Source organism: Bombus impatiens, unplaced genomic scaffold (assembly GCF_000188095.3).
Source record: "Bombus impatiens unplaced genomic scaffold, BIMP_2.2 scf_0036, whole genome shotgun sequence".
In the NCBI taxonomy this organism is placed as follows: domain Eukaryota; kingdom Metazoa; phylum Arthropoda; class Insecta; order Hymenoptera; family Apidae; genus Bombus; species Bombus impatiens.
Window position 1 is genome coordinate 794,798 of NT_176455.1, and position 12,159 is coordinate 806,956.

At 38.4% G+C, this 12,159-nt stretch overlaps 1 protein-coding gene across 1 annotated transcript in view; it reads right to left on the reverse strand.

Annotated features, from left to right (window-relative positions):
• Position 1: 1 nt before the first annotated feature.
• The window catches only part of LOC100749745 (G protein-activated inward rectifier potassium channel 3), a 42,934-nt gene continuing 30,776 nt past the window's right edge, over positions 2–12,159 (reverse strand). The window contains exon 10 of the mRNA XM_033322328.1: positions 2–76. The gene's annotated coding sequence lies outside the window, so the exon portion shown is untranslated. The remainder of the gene's footprint in view (positions 77–12,159) is intronic.

Sequence of the window (12,159 nt, forward strand, 5' to 3'; positions counted from 1 at the left end):
GTTTCTTCGTTTCCTCTCACTTTCCACCGGCATTCACACCGCCCTTCCGTTCGCGGAATCCCACCATACCTCGTCCCTACGGTGCGTAATCGATTTTGTGCGTTACGTTATTAAAATGGGGAGCAATGTACACGAGCGTTGTGACAAAATAATTTTTAACATACAGAATCCGGCGGAATAACTTGTGACAGCGTGCAGGACACGATTACTTGTAGAAAAATAAGAAAAATATATAGAATGAAAGCTTTTTATTCTCGGCTTGGTTTACGAGAAAATCGAGTTTGAAAACTGATCGAGTATACTGAAACTTTATACGGAATCACGTCGTGTCTGCTTTTACGTGTTATTCGACCGGATTCTCTATATCTTTTTCCGTTTATGTAATCAAATAGGGAAACAAAAGGAATTTACGTTACAACTATAAACGACAATATTCTTACATATTCTGTCTTGCATAATCTTGAACTAATATCATTGATGAAATTGGTCAGTAGTGATAAATTATTACTAGTACTATACTTCAGGTTCTATAAATTTACCAGTTGTATTGTTTGACGTAAAATTGTAAAATTGTAAAAGAGAGATCTATAACGTACGATCAGTACGTTAATATCGTTAGTTAATAAATTACTGTGCAGAAATGTCCAGATCGTCCCACAAGTAATGTCGTCTCGTACTTTGCGTTTTGAATTTCTAAAGTAAAATGTAACTCGGTTGAAATTTAGAATCAATGACCAACAGAGTTAGAAATTTATAATATTTGGCGAGTGAAATAAATCTCTCCTTCGGATTTCATTTCTTTCGTCGTGTTAATAAAAATATGAATTTTCATAAACAGTCCACTAATAATCAACACGATGATACTTATGAAAGGACTTAATATATAAATTATACTCGTTTGCGCGAGCGTGTTGTCAATTTTATCGCGTGAAAAACGTCGTCGGTATTTTCCCATAGAATTGACTGGAGGAGGCCGTTGAAAAGCGCGACAGAACTCCGTCGTTTGCATCGGGCCTCAGACAACAAGTTTTGCGACATTTCTTTTTCTTTTTTTCTTTTCGTCTGGGGTATCTCGATTGTTCGATTAAAGGAAGGATAGGAGGGAAGGAGGTGCAGAGGATGCCGATGAATTTACATCACGCTGACGAGAAGGTTCCGGAGATCGAGACAATGTGTCGATGACGTGTTCCTTGTTTCCGGTTTCGATAGAATTTTAGGGAATTATCGATGGTATGTTTTTTTTTGGAATTTTGATTGAACGCTGCCAGCCACTTCCTGATAAAAATAAGCGCAGGTATTATCTTTTTTTTTTTTATGAATAATACTCAAATCAGGCGATTCATTAAATTAGTTGAATCAAACTCTAATCTATACTTAATACTAGAGCCAAAGAAAGAGCAGAATCGTTTCGAAAATTCCTAAAAATACGTGCAAGTATCTTTCACGATGTTAATTAATTTGACGTTTAATTTTATCGAGCAAGAAACGTGATTACATGTACTTACTCGTTTTCTTCGTGTCGCTTTGATTCCACCTAACTATGCACCACGTATTTACGTTTATACTAGACAAGACCATAAATAAAGATATATATTCAAAATGGGCAAGTACGTATAGTCGTATTTCTGTCTCGACAAAGTGAAAGTCAATTCGTCAAAAAATCCGCTTCGTGTTTCCAGCGATCGAAGAAATTCAGAATGAAAACCTCTAAACCAGACTCAAACACGATGAAAATATCTTCACTTATTTTCGAGTGAAAATTAACTTGTCCTATAAAAAGCTTCGTTATAAGATCGACAACTTGGTGACTTAATTGGTTATAGTTCTCCTGCGATATAATTACGGGTACATTTATAAGAAAATCCTCTGATTTCACAATATAAAAATATCTTCCACCATGTGTATTAACAAGGTCAAGTTTTCCATTTTCTTCTTCATCGTCGAGGAATGTGGAAAACTGTGCGAAGAATGTGTGCAGGAAAGCGACAAGAAGTCGAGATTCCCGCGATTCCTGCAATTGTTTTAGACCAGGGAGACAGAGAGAGAGAGAGAGAGAGAGAGAGAGAGAGAGGGAGAGGGAGAGAGAGAGAAAACGAGATAATGACGGAAAACGAGTATGAAAGAGTGGTGGGAAGGACGAGGTTGGCCAGATTAGACCATCGATGAGCCATTACATAATTATTATTTTGCAGATTTTGCCGATTAATCTGCGTCGTAATCTCTGAATCATAATAAAGAGAAACACGTAACAGCACGGAACTGAATTTTCGCGGGCGATTAACGAAGAATCGTTTCGTTGGGAACTGCTTCCTCCTCGTCGACGCGTTTTTTAAGCCGTCGCGATTATATGTTTTTCTTTTTTTGTCTTATCGAACCGAACGATCGTAGCTTTATCGCGCAGAAAATAATATTATCAACGCGCTGTGACAAAGTACGTATGGCGGATATCTCGGCAGAGACGAAAAATGTCGCGACAAACAAACGGTGAAAAATTGTAAATACTGCATAAATACCGCTTATCTGGCACGATGACATAAATTATATTCTCGCTGGTTCGTGATTCACTGAATTTCCCTGGCCAATGCGTTATTATCGCGCGCCTGTCAGCTCGTAAATGGCTTAAACCGTAAAAGTAAGAAAAGACGGTGAATACTTTTTACGAGCTGATGATAAAACGTTGGAGCGAAAATGGAATCGTTACACCACGCGAGAACAGCGAAAGTTCGGACCGTTATATTTGAGACGAAGAAAAAGAAAAGACGGGCCGTCAGATTGTGTTTTTCTAAAAACACGAAACCAGTTTACGCGAACGGAGACGCGATTAATTACGGACGTAATTTCCTTGTTTACCACTCGCCCGTTGTTTTCTTCCATTCGTTCGATGGTTTCTCTGAATCGATGCGTTCGATAGTCGAATTCCTCGTTGCCTTTTAAAAAATACTTTTAAAAATACGAAGTTTACTCGAAACTACTTTGATACTACTTTGATACAGATATCGCAGAATTTATTTAATGGAAAAGAGGCAAGCAACGACCGTACTTTGTATATACTTTCGACAATCTTCTCTCTGAGTTTTCAAATACTCTGTAATATTTCATTCCTTCGGGATACGTTATATTTACGATATATTCATCGACGATAAAAACACATCTTTGCAAGGAACAAGAATGAGTAGAATGTACGCGAAACTTTACCAAATCGATGATCGATCTCGATTTTTAATTCTTCGACTCAAAAGTATCTTCTAAAGTAGTAACAGAAAAAGAAAAAAATTCAAAGTGAACATAAGCGAATTTCCAGATAAAACCAACATAGTCGACTCTCGTCGAGAGTGACGATTAATCTCGCGAATTCTCTTTCGGGATAATAAAAATAGGAAGAGATACAAAGTATATATATATATATAAAGATTCTCACTAAGATTAAGACTGTTCTCATTGAAAGAGCGAACGTTTCCCCGCGTTTTGCAGCTGGAGCAGCGCACGTAAGCGCGTCGCACTCGCAACTGTTTCAGATTCCCGGCCGTTGCACGAGATTGTGCCAACGGATGCCATGGCGTTTTCCTCTTATGGCGGGGATAATGCTGACACGGTGGCACATACGCGTGAACACGCGTGGCACGTGTACGAAACGCGTTGATTATTCGCGAATTGAATTTCGCCGGATGCGAAACGCAAAAACTCGCTGCGTTCACATTTTTCGCCTCACCTTCCAACCGTGTCACTTCAAAATATCCTATTTTTCACGGAACACGCGATAACAATACCGAAAATCACAAATTTCTTTTCTCGAGAATATCTGCTTGTTTGAAAATTTCTTACTGTTTCTGACAATCGAGGGTATATTCTGCGTTACATTTAACAGGATTGCAAGAGTCACGAATCTCTGCCAAATATTTGAACGCTAAGTTTGAGAGGAATATCGTTTCTACTTCGAATAAGGAACCGAAATTGACCGATTGAAAAGATTGAAAAGATTAAAAAGATTCGTTGAATATAATACAGTATGACAAAGATCGTACGTGCCAGTTTCGCAATTTTCTTTCCACAATTTTTTCGATGAAACGTCAACGGAATAGTTGATTTGATAGAAGTGGAAAAAGATGGGTCGATGGGAAGAATTCTAAGAGGCAATCTTGTTAAAATTCCTTCCCGAAATACGTAACAGGCTATCTCGTTAACGAGGCTTTTTCGATGACACTTGTAGTTTTTCGAAAGAAAAGATTGAATGATTAATTGGGCTGTTCCGGAGTGACGTCTGTTCTAAAATAAAGAGGAGCGACAATGTTATAAATATAATATTTTAAAGTTGTTCTTTGCGGCATCTTGTGGCCGTAACAAATTTATACAAGTAACACACATACTTTTCGAGCAGATGAACACGAACTGTATATCGGGACGATAAAATTGACAAATACTAATTTTTCTATATTTGACAGTTTCATTATACCTGCTAACAATCTGATAATCAAAAATTCCAAGGTAAATTTTGAAAAGAGATTGCTTCTACCAAGCGATCGAATTGACCCTTTAGAAAATGGTAAAACTGTCATTGAAAATCCTCCGGCCACTCGACTCAAGTTCCAGCAGATGTACATTAGCCTTCGAATATTGAATTGCCATCATTGAATTTGAATCTCTTGTAACGATCAACTTCTTCCACCTTCTGCAACGTTAACAATATCCTTCGCGAAACGGCTCGTTCGTGAAACGTGCAACTTAAAAGTCATCCAAACCAGTCTCGAGTCGTTTATTAACGAACAACTGAACCATCCCATCGAAGAATCGTTTTACCTGTTTTTTAATGATCGCGTTGATCCTTCCAATTTGACGACGAAAAGCAAAACAAAAAAAAAAAAAATAAAAAATGAAGGGTATTTATCGACAAATATCACGAATCTGTTGGTGGCGAGGGTTAAATAATTGCGGTGGGGTTTAATCGTGTGCGTGATCGTCGCCACGGGAGCAGAAGAGGGACGTTTCCGGTAGGGAGAGTGCAGAAACTTGCGCACGTAAGCATTCGAACCGCGATGATTAGGTTTGGTCGGTCGTTACGATGCGATTCTTGCGGTTGAATTCGCACGATCGGCAGATCTGCGCCAACAGATGATCCGTATCCGTCTTACCGAATAATTGGGTAATCGTGTTACACACTGGGCTTGTCATTGCAGAAATTTGCTGTTTAGCAGACGTTCAAATTTCCGTCGTGGCAAACGTGTGCTTCCAGCAGAATTTACGAGTTTTAACGGTGAACGATGCGTGTAAGCGGTAGATAGCGCGAAATAATGGCAAATTATTTCTTTAGCGGACAAGAATAATGAATTATATTATTAACGTTTTGTTTTATTAGCATCGAACGCACGAGATGTCTGAATTTAGCGTATGAGTTTTCTATGAATTTTCTATAAATTTGTGGATCATCTTCTGCGTTCTATTCTCAGACTCTGAATTTCCTCTCTTCGTGTACGGATTTAATTTTTTTACTTGCACGTACAAAATCCCTTGTTACGTTACAACCTAAAAATAGCTTCTAGCGCTATCGTAAAACAGAAGTATCGTAAGGTAGAAGCAAAATTGTAAACGTTAAGTTTACACCAATGTTTCGTGCGATACAGAAAATTTGTATCTATATCTTTGCATACAGCTTACGCTTTCAACTTGATTAAATTTTTAGTTAATAATTAGTAGTTTCTTGTTTGGAACAAATTGGTAGTCTTGAAATTGCATTCTTGAATTCAAAGGAACAAGAAATATATTTTGAGCTGAAGTAAAAGGTAAAAGACCCAGTTTGGTTTCCATATAGTTGACAAAGAAGCGAAGAAGAAGAAATTGACATCTTGAGAAATATTTGTACGAATATACCGTATCTGTTAGCATAATTGATTGCACTATACGTGTATACTAAATATATCTATATCACAAGTATCATATACCATGTATACCATATGTGATATATCTGATTCCACGTGTATCGTAAAAGCAATTAATAAAAAGCGTGGAATTTTCTGTTCGAAAACTTGAAAGCCGTTAGTACAACGAATTGTTAATTAAATGGATGTCAAGTTTGGAATTTTTCAATTCTGGAGTATTTAAAGAGTATTCGAATGAAATAAAGCGAATCTAAAGATTTTAAAATTCAAATTATTTAGTCACTCAGCTGATATTTAATTCGCGCGTTTCGAAAGAGAAAACGATAAAAGCGCCTTGGCCGTCGTACTTTTTTCTCATAGGAGAAGTCCAAACGACTTTTTTATCGACCGATTTTATTGACACTTTTGTTACACGTTGATTCCCATTGAAGTTGAATACAAATGTCAACGGAGCAACATGTATCCTATTCAAGAGACCACTCATTCACCTGTGTTATATACAGTTACGTTCATTGTCATTCGAACTACGGAGAATAAAGAAGCCGGTGATGTTTATCGATGATATCTCGAATAAAATAGAAAGGAGGCTGTTCTACTTTTTGCGTCGACGTGTACCAAAATTAAACAACCTTGAGAAAATCTCTGTTATCTCCCGTCACAATAACGCGGTGTGGCAAATTTCTTCATACAAACGAATCAGACTTGTGAAACATTCAAAATCGACGAACTCGTAGGAACAGCTGTCGAATAGCAGCTTCGAAGCTAATACAACGCGCTCTGTCTATTCGGCTTCAAAGGATAAACATCATTGTTAAGATGAACGGAAAACGGCTGACTTGAGGAACAAGATCAAGATTCGAAATAATTACGATACTACGTAGAAATTGCACAATGGAAAAGATTTCTTGGAAAAAAACTCATCATGTTCTAGACGATCGAAGCTTTCGTGACCACCGGCATCGTGCACGACAGCAGGTTTGATTTCATGTCGAGTAGGAAGGAGGCTGACACGCGATCGGATGTCGGAAAATTCGCGTACTGCCGGCCATTAATCATCGATCATCTGACTGGCCGTTTCGTTGTCTTTCCGCGGTAGATCACGTGAACGAAACGATCGTCGTGCCGATCAATTAACGCATTCCCTCACGTCATCGACGTTTACCTTTCAAACGAACCAGTGATACCAACAGCAGCCACAAAAATCCATCCGATTCTCGTCTTATCCCGCTTGCTCGAATTGCGGATTTGTCGCCGGGCTTTATCGATTATTTCACGGAATTTAAATCGAAAAGGGAGAAAACACGCGCGAAATTTCCACTCACAGCGTTGAAATTCAAGTTCGAGTCATCGACACGGTTGGCCACGTGATCTTCGCCGCTTCACAGATGTCGTTCGATCGACTGCGTCACTTTTTGAATTACGAATTTCCCGCCACTGCAACGACGCGCCGTTTCGCGATACTCGAACGGTTTCGCGGCGATTTTTCGCGCACAGATCGTCGAGATTTTTCTGCTCGACGATCGAAAAGACCGGAGTGCGGCGAGGTCGACGTTGAAACCTGGTGAAACTGCGATCGCGTTGCCAACGAGCGTACCGAGCAGCGAGCTTGCCCAGTGACGTCAACGCACCTTCCTCGTCCGCCTTTATCCCTTCCATTTTCTCTCTTACCTAGCCTTTTCCTCCTACTTCTCAACGAGATCGAGGATCGTCGATCAGCATTGAGTCACGTACACATTCGCAACGTCGTCTTGCCTGACGACCTATGGCGTTGTCTCGTCTTCTTGTGTAGCGAGCCTTTATCTTCCTTTCTGCTTGTCGCGGTTTTTTCTTTCATAAATTAGGGTTATTTCGTATTGCGAATATTGGAAGGTTCATAGTCTATCGTTTGGCAAATGAAGTAATTTTTGTTTAATTTCCACGTTAATTTACGGCAATTGCACGGTAATTTACTGTAATGTTACTGAATCGTGTGTGTGTGGTAAATAACATGTTCTAGGTTACAGAATTCTACCCTATAATTGTATAACTCTACGTGGAATGGCATAATTATGTAGCTTGTAATTTGTAAATTCGTTTGGAAAATTTTCTTTCTCTAGCAAAATAATCGCGTTATTGCCATGTAGAGGAATTTATCGGTACTGGTAAGTTTCAACGACTTCCAAAGTTTCTCAATCCCTAATAATATTATAGTTGAATCGTGCAAAAGGGCTGAAATATTGGTTTATTAAATATTAGTAGGAATAATATTTGCATCACTAATTTCTCTCGTCCATCGATCTAAATCTTTCTCCTATCTATTAACGAAAAATTATTCAAATTTCCTATTTCGTGTCTTTTTTCAGAAACCTACCGCTTTTATTACTCGCGTATATATCACTTTATGCTTATTCGTAAGTTTAATATCATTGAATCACTCGGAGATAAAATACCGTAATTTCTAAAATAAAGCAACAACGATTACTCGAAAGAATTCTCACAATATCGTTGATCGAATCGTCAATTTACAATTGTTATTGTCCCACTGAAATTCGATCGGAAGTTTCCAACGAAAATAGCATTAAGTTAGTCTAAATTCCACAAAGTCTGCGCTCGATCAACGTCACCAATGGCTGGAGCAGAGTTATCGATTCGTTAGTCAGACTTGATTCATAAGCCTTGAAGAATTTATGAGAATTCATAGAAGCAGTATGTCGGAGATGCTACGCATATTTGATGAGATTTAAACACGCGAACCATGAATGTTGATTTTGGCATTGGGTTTTTCGGCTATACTAATCGAGTAGTTCTCAATTACTCTGTTGCTCAAGGTATAGAAAGTCGTCACAACTGTTAGACGTCTTCTCCTTCGCTTGAAATTGTTTTCTTAGGTCTCGTTTAAATCAACCAACCTATCCAAATTCAAGCAATTAAGGACGAAGCCGATGATCCGTCAGAAGCTTCTAAATAAATACTTCCCTGAAATTAACCTTCTCTCAAGTTCAGGAAATCGTAGAATCGACTAATAGGAATTTTTGAAATTACCATATTTATAGCGGCGATGTACGAAAACAATTCAACGAGGCAGAGCTGTCGAAGAAAAGATTTCGGACGAGATGTGTCAACGGAACGTTGATTCTCAATGGGTTAAATAAAGCAACGAGACAATATCGTTCAGTAAATCAACAATTTGCAATGATGATTGGCCCACTAAAATTCGATCGTGTAGGCTGGTTTTCAACAATGCTTCCAATCTATTATTTCATTCGCATAACGCTGCTCGTTAGATAATTTTTCGTTGATCGCGAGATCGTTTCGCGAGCAGAGCACGTGCGTACACGGTGCATCGGCTTGTGTGCACACCGTACACGCTAATGTGCACTAACATGGGCCAGTGTGTACACTGTATCCACTAATGGGGGACACACTTCGCCGTGATAATAACCAATTACGTCAACGAGGCCGGAGGGCACGACCGTGACGTTTCGATGAGTGCCGTCAGTACTCTGACAAGCAACGATCATCATCTGGCCTGATCCGTCCAAATCTTCCTTCTATGGGCCATCGATTTTCATATTCTACCATGACAGATACTCGATTCGATGCAACCAAGGTCATTGATATTTGAAACTTTCATCAACGTTAGAATTATCGTACAAGTGGAAGTTACCAGTTTGCGTAATTTTCTCATCCAAGTTTTACGGATTCGCAACGTTGTTTATAGACTTGAACGACTCTTTATAATCTTTCATGAAAGATTTGTATACTTGCAACAGCGCATTTTTGTGCAATCGATCGTTTCAGGTTCTTTGCATTAAATCGAACGTATACTCGTTGAAATTTTTAATCGAATGCGTAGAGATGCAGGGATATGATATTGCATAGTGAATGAACGAGGAATATCGTCCTCCGTATTTAAGAATATCCAGAATTTTCAGTATTTGTCAGATAAATCGTATCGAAGATGTTTGAGATAATTCGTAAAATTGAAAATCAAAGAGTCGGAATTCCATTAATTAAGAGAGGAAGGAATAAATCAAGTCGGGATATACGCAGAATACGTTTGAAGTAATTTTCAGAAATTTGAGAAATTTGAATCATTTGCATACTCGCCTCCGTGCATGATTCACGACTTAACGAATTTCCTGGACAGCTGATTCATTATTGAATGAAATCCACGTGAGGGCCGGTAATTAATTATAACTGTAGCGTCATTCATTCGTACGTATGTATGTTTTCATGGAAGATTCGTAACTTTTCTCGTAAATTCCACGAGAAAAAGCGTGCAGTATGCGCGTTGCTATCGAAATGCACGAGCTGAATCGGTTTCAAAAGTGTGACGACCTTCGAGTACGGCTATCTTAGTCACGATTGTTGTGAAAATGAGGCAAACGAGCGCGTAATAAAACTCTTTTTCAAGTAATCATTCTTTTTCTCGCCCTCGAACATTGACAATGATTTTACCGCTAGAAAGTACCAGTGTCTTCGTCGTGGCTCGTCGAGGTTACCATTTCTCACCTTGTGACACTCATCCTCGCCTTTTATTGTTGCGTCGGGATACTAAAACGTCTCGTGATACTCCTCCGCTTTGGTTCTTTGACCTTTTGTTCGCGAAAATTTACGATGGAATTCGCGATGGATTCTTCAATTTTTGAACTACGAATCGTGTGATTCAAATTGTAAATTTTATTTTCACTAACCCTTATTTAGTTCTTTTCTCGTTTAAAATTAAATTCGAAAAATGTACTCTTCGGTTGGGTTGAAGAATTTCCTTTACGATAAATACCGTGAATCCGTCAATTACTTTTCCGTTCAGCCAATCGCGTATTCCTCTGTTCTTCTGAAATAAAATCTGCAAGCAGATCCCTCCTGCACGATTGAATTCAATATTATTGATAGAATTTTATCACGAGTTAGAAACGATCAGTATCGATAGAGCTTCTTCGATAATTTTAACGGCAATACAATTTTAATAATCAAATTTTAATAAAACAAATGAAATTTTGCAAATTACGAAAGAGGAGTTTACGATCTGCAACTTGTCGCGTAAATAAATAAATACAATAATAAATATTATTAACAGAAAATTATCGCAGACACGAACAATTCTACACGCAATTTTACAGCGCTAAAAATTCCCAATAAGATCTTTCAATTAAACTTCTTCCATGATCTAGAAAGTAGCCGTGGCGTCAATGACCACAATAACCGAGGTTTACCAGGTGTAATTGCTATTGTCACGTTCTGCAATCGCGTTATCGCGAATCTCTCAGTTTCTTATTCAAAACAGGCATTGTCTGGGCGACAATGAGCAGCGTCTAGAATGACAGCACGAAGCACGAGAATAGAGAAACGACGAAGCGTATTACCTTGCAACGCGAATTGCGACATCCTTCTCTGGGACTGTCCTCGGTCTGATATACCGATTATGCGTTTGCACTAGGTTGCGAACACCGATTTGCATGTTTCTATTCACACCTCCAATTGCAATCGAGCTAGCTCTTCCTTCAATTAACACCGACCACGATCTTCCATGTGTCATGTGGTTTAAAGTCGTATTATCTTCAAGCAACTAATTACTAGGTTTAAGTTAAGTTATCTTCGAGTGGTTAATTATTCGACTGGTATCGTTTCTGTGAAATGTAAGCTGAGCGGGATATCCGTCGATCAAATACGTAAAGTGAAATATCGCTGTGGTCGATTATCATTCATGTTAAAGAAGCATAAATTTTGCAGGGATCATGCACGTATATTGAATATTAAGAATGTTATAAAATGTTATGAAAGTATCAAACTTGTGTTATAATATTGTCACGTATAATCAGGAATACTCGCGCGTTTCTTTTTTTTACGTGAGTTTGAACTCGAAGATAGCGACGTGGAAATTGTTGGAAACATCTTTGCATTCGTGTGAGATTACAGACCTCTGTTCTACCTGGACAGTGTTTCAATACGTAAATAATTACTTCAATTTGATGCCTTTGACGAGTATGCTCGTCATGCGTAAAAAGTATGTACGATTTGCTGTTCGAATTGCAATCTTGGTGAAAACTAAAATACATTCGTAAATTTTAAGCTGTTTTGAATATTTGCGCGCCAGGACGAAATAAAACGAACAAATAGAAAGATGTAAATAATTATTACGAAAGAAGCGTATATAGTGCGAACAATGCGACACATTTTAGGTACCTGCTTAGGTCAAGCAGGTCGCGATGGCTAACTGGTTAAAAGAAATCAGACCAAATTGAAATTTCAGGGTAGGGTGACTATGAGACAGATCTGCGATATAAAATATATTCAAAGCGGAAGATAC